The sequence below is a fragment of the Balaenoptera musculus genome, chromosome X (genome assembly GCF_009873245.2).
Source record: "Balaenoptera musculus isolate JJ_BM4_2016_0621 chromosome X, mBalMus1.pri.v3, whole genome shotgun sequence".
NCBI lineage: Eukaryota > Metazoa > Chordata > Mammalia > Artiodactyla > Balaenopteridae > Balaenoptera > Balaenoptera musculus.
In genome coordinates this window covers 95,622,283-95,628,282 of record NC_045806.1, presented here as the reverse complement: position 1 = coordinate 95,628,282, position 6,000 = coordinate 95,622,283, and positions in this window count along the sequence as shown.

Here is a 6,000-nt window from a genome sequence, read left to right as displayed (position 1 = left end):
TATGATATTGATCTATAAGAACTGAAAAGAAAAAGATTTAATTATGTATCAGCTCTTGGCCCATCAGGAATCCCTGGAAGCCAGAGAGGGGGTTGTCAACCACTTTTGAGAATAACTTTTCTAGGATAATTCTTGCCCTTTTACATACACAGTCTTTTTCCAAACAGTATATAATAAAGTTGATTAGTTTTCTGTTGCCTAAATTATAATCACATTCAAGTTCTGGATTCTTGGAATTGTTCCCAGATTATCTTGATTAGGAGTTTTGGGGGTTTCCTTATTGCTTCAACCATATATATATACAACATTGTGATTTATCATCTACCAGATGGGTAGTCACATTAATTTCATGTGAGTTCAACTAGGTTAGCTATTAAATATCGTCATTATTTCTAAATCATTAGCAAAGAAATAGTATCTTTTTATTACCATGATATACAACAATAAAAATGTTTGCATTTCATAGATATATTTTAATTTGTGCAAGTTGTTTTAAATTTTCTACCCAAGACCCAGGTTAGCAAATATTTTTATGTGTTAATAGTTCAAGTCAAAGCAACAGATCTTTCTTAAGTAGCTACCACTGACAACATAAAACGAGCTCTATATAATGAATATGCTCATTGTTCCTCTCTGTTCTACTTATTAGGCTGCTAAAGATATACATCATGATTATACATACAATTACTTCACAGGAAGCAATCTCAAATGGTATAATGAAAAATAAAAGGGAAATAGTATGCTGTAACACAAATTATAGCTGATTTTTTTTTATGAGCACGTCTATCCTGGAGAATCATGTGTTTCAAACTAAATTATGCATACTCTTAGAGTTCCTTGAATTATGCTAGGAGATACATGATGCCACAGGACAAATTTACAATATTTTTGTGAAGAATAATTATTTATTTTAACTAATTGGAAACATTTCATATATAAACAAATATAAATGAGGAGTAGAATGCAAAACATGCTCACATTTTCTAAGATAAAACAGCAAGACTACTATACTTTCACAAGTGTCTTTTGGATATACCCTAGGTACCCTGAGTATATCTCAGGGTCTCAGTTTTTGAACTGAGAGGTGGGGAGGGATCCGGTAGATAGAGTAGCAGTGAATTCTACTACAGATTTTTATTTATAAATTTATTTTATTTTTATTTATTTTTGGCTGTGTTGGGTCTTTGTTGCTGCACACGGGCTTCCTCTAGTTGTGGCGAGCTGGGGCTACTCTTTGTTATGCATGGGCTTCTCTTGTTGTGGAGCATGGGCTCTAGGCACACAGGCTTCTGTAGTTGCAGCACGCAGGCTTAGTTGCTCCGTGGCATGTGGGATCTTCCCGGACCAGGGCTTGAACCCGTGTCCCCTGTATTAGTAGGCGGATTCTTAACCACTGCGCTACCAGGGAAGCCCTCTACTATAGTTTTTGAGTCCAGTACTAGATGCAATTAGATGTCACTTTACTACCATAATCAGTTTCCAAAAAGGACATGCTGGTTTTGGTTTATTTTTATTTTACATTTTAAAATCAATATTAGATAATGTACTGTTTAGTACTCCTGCAGTATCTAGCTCATGTTTGCACTTCACAGATACTCAGAAAATATTTGTTGACTCTAAAGTATTCAGTTTACTAATAACTCTCAGCTCATTTTTTACAAATAAAAATCTGTTTGTAGGCAAAACTTCCCTGATACAGGCTAATTTCTGACCTCGGTGTCCTTCATGTTGACATTATTCCCATAGCACTTCACTGACTCTGCAAAATGCTCCACAATAATTTACATAATGCACTGTGCTCATCATCAAACTAAAAGACCGGATGTTCCAAGGAAGCTGAAAAGAGCTTTTAAATCTGGTCTAGGTCTTAGTACTTCTTCTTTGCTTTATTCTCCATTTCAAGTTTTCCTATGTCTATTATATTATTGATCAGAGGTACAGAACCCTCCTTAACTTCAATTTATTGTATAATTAACAATGGTTTTAAAGAATTTCATTGCAAACTCTCCACACAACTAAACAAAACACAACAGGTCACACATGCTGAGCACATAGGAGAGAAACAAATTCTTTACCTGTCTTTCCTTAGCGAAGAGAAAATAAGCTCTTGACAAATAAAATAATGTGTTTCTGACAATATGCAGAATTGTGATACAGTCCTTTAATGAAAATGCACCATCAAACTGCTCACATCACTTTAAGTAAACAAGATTTATGTCCTGGATTTTCAAAAAAGGAGAAAAATCTTTCAAAGATAGAAAAGGGACTAGAAACAAAGGGAAAAGATAGGAAGTGCAATTTGCTCAAATTTTAAATTTATATCTGCACCCCACCAGTGTATTTAGCTGTCTCAAAGTCACTTTAATAATATATCAAAAACTGAACTGATGAACTTTCTCCCACCAAGTTTCTTTTTATCCCAGTGTGTCTTATCTCAGTGAATGGCATCATCGTGTGTCCAGTCCTACAAGAGGAATATGCAGGAAGCAACCTTGACACCATATACTCCCTCTTCCTCCATATCTAATATATGACCAAGCTCCTTTGATTTTACCTCCTAAATATCTTTAAAATCTGTTCACTTTTCTCCATTACCACTTCCACCACAAAAGCTTAAGTTATCTAACTTACCATTATCTCCTTTCAGGATTACAGCAATAGCCACATAAATACTTTCCCTGTATCTATTATCTGTACCCACTCCATCAATCTCTATACAGCAGTCAGATCAATCTTTTTTAAAATACGAATTTGATCATGTCACACATGAATATTTCCGACTCATAATCTTTCAATAATAACATTAGGATATTACACTAAAATCCTAAAAAATCCTCCACGGCCTGGTTCTTATCTACCTCTTCTCCTTCATCTCAACCAGATTCCAGTCAGTTGTCTGTGCCCCATTCAGGTTGACCTTTATTTCCCACCAGGCCTCAGCATGTGCTCTTCTTACAGTTGTGAACATTCTTTCCCCGCACCATCATTGTTCCGTTTTTACACAGTTAACCTCTGCTCATCATTCTCATCTATCACAGATGTCTCTTCCTTAGGAAGTCTTCTCTAAACCCCCAGGGTAAATCAGGTCTTCCTATTTTACAGTCTTTTGATGACACTTCCTAACAACAATATATATATCCCATCATAGTGTATGACATATGAAATCATCATTAGCCTCTATGGCTTAGTAACATATCTGGCTTTTGTATTTTCATTTTGTTTATAGCTTACTTTATCATAATGATTTCTCTCTTTTTATTTACTTTTATTATTAATTTTTATTGGAGTATAGTTGCTTTACATTGTTGTGCTAGCTTCTGCTGCACAGCAAAGTGAATCAGCTATACACATACATATATCCCCTCTTTTGGATTTCCTTCCCATTTAGGTCACCACAGAGCACTGAATAGACTTCCCTGTGCTATACAGTAGCTTCTCATTAGTTATCTATTTTATACATAGTAGTGTATGTATATATCCCAATCTCCCAATTCATCCCACCCTCCTTTATCCCCTTCGTATCCATACATTTGTTCTCTATATCTGTGTTGCTTTCTCTCTTTTTAAACATTCTAAATAAAATTCACTGAGGTGTGATATACCCTCAAAATGCACCATTTTAAGTGTACAGTTTAAGAAGTTTTAACAAATAATAGCCCTGTAACCACTAGCACAATCAAATATAGAACATTTCTTTCAGCTTAAAACTATCCCTTGCACTCTTTCCAAACTCCAGCCAAAGATAACTAGGTATTACCTTCTACCATTCTGGATTAGTTTTTCCTGCTTTATAATTTCTTATAAGTGAAATTATAAAGTAAGTAATGTCTTGTTTGAGGCTTCTTTTACTCAGCATAATGTTTTTATATACATACAGGTTGTCACGTATATCAGTAGCTTGTTCCTTTTTATTTGAAAGCAGTATACTATTTTATAGATATAAGACAATTTGTTCTACTGATGAACATTTGGATTAAGTCCAGTGTTGAGCTATTATGAATAAAGTTTTTATAAATATTTGTTTTTAAAAAAAGCTTGTGGGGGCTTCCCTGGTGGCTCAGTGGTTGAGAATCTGCCTGCCAATGCAGGGGACATGGGTTCGAGCCCTGGTCTGGGAAGATCCCACATGCCGTGGAGCAACTGGGCCCGTGAGCCACAACTGCTGAGCCTGCGCGTCTGGAGCCTGTGCTCCGCAACAAGAGAGGCCGCGACAGTGAGAGGCCCGTGCACCGCGATGAAGAGTGGCCCCCGCTTGCGCAACTGGAGAAAGCCCTTGCACAGAAACGAAGACCCAACACAGCCATAAATAAATAAATAAATTAAAAAAAAAAAAGCACTTAAAATACATATCTTTAAAAAAAAAAAAAGCTTGTGGGAATATATGTTTTTATTTCTCTGGGCAAGTATCTAAGAGTGGAATGGTCAGGTAAAATGATAACTGTTTCTCTTTGTAAGAAACTGCCAGATCACTTTCCAAAATGATAGTACCATTTTACATATCCATTGCCAGTGTATGAAGGCTCCAGTTGATCCACACCTTCCCCAATACTTAGTATTATGTCTTTTAGTCATTCTACTGAATACATTCTGGTATTACATTGTGATTTTAACTTGCATTTGCCTGATAACTAATAATTCAGAGCATATTTTCATGTACTTTCTGAGCATTTGTATATCTTTGGTGAAGTATTTGTTCAAATCCTCTGCCCATTTAAAAAATTTTTTTCCTCTTCTTATTGAGTTTTAAGGGTTCTATATAAATTCTAAATAAAAGTTCTTTGTCAGGGACTTCCCTGGTGGTCCAGCTGTTAAGATTCCACACTCCCAGTGCAGGGAGCCCAGGCTTCGATCCCTGGTCAGGGAACTAGATCCCACATGCCACAACCAAGAGCCTGTATGCTGCAACTTATCCTGCATGCCACAACTAAAAGATCCTCCACGCGGCAATGAAGAACCTGCGTGCCACAACCAAGACCCAGCTCAGCCAAATAAATAAATAAATTAATTAAAAAAAAGATCTTTGTCAGATATATGTTTTTCACAAGTCTTCGACTGGCCTTTTCATTTTCTTAATAAGTATGCTTCAAAGAGTAGAAGTTTTAAAGTTTGAAAAAGACCAATGTGTCAATCATTTTCTATGGTTTGTACTTTTTGCATCCTATATAAAAGTTATGAGAGCTTTTCTTACCCCAAAGTCACAACTATTTCTCCTATCTTTTCTTCTAAAAAGTTTATAGTCTCAAATTTGATCTAAGGTCTATGATCTAATTTAAGTTATTGAGTGAATATTGAAGAGTGAAATACATCCAGTTCTTCATGTACACTTTTATTTCTTCCAACAGCTTTCTTTAGCCATTTCTTAGAGAATTACCTTAACACCTTTTCAGAACTCAATTAACCATGTATGTTTGGGATTACTTATTGACTCTTCTGTTCCAATGAGCTATATCTATTCTTATGCCAATACCACATTGTCTTCTACACTGTAGCTTTATAAAAGTGTTTACTATCTCAATGAATGACAAGTAAGTCCAAAGTGCTTTCAAAATTGTTTTTGCTACTCTAGGTATTTTGCCTTTCCATATGAAGCAGCAAAGCAGCAATGGAAAAAAGAAAACTCAACTGATTTTTGACTGATCTGCTTAAATCACTAGATCAATTTGCGGAGCATTATCACCTCAACTTTGTTGAGTTTTCTGATCTAATAAACATCTATTTCTCACTTTATTGATGTTTTCTTCCATCTATTTAATCAATGTCTTGTAATTTTCACTGTAAATGGCCCTTGGCAGTGACAGCGCAGAGTCCTAAACACTGGACCGCCAGGGAATTCCCACTGTACCTGTCTTTTTAATATTTTGTTGAATTCATCCCTTTTCTGTTTTTTTTTTTTTTTTTTTTTTTCGGCTGTGTTGGGTCTTCGTTTCTGTGCGAGGGCTTTCTCTAGTTGCGGCAAGCGGGGGCCACTCTTCATCACGGTGCGTGGGCCTCTCACTATCG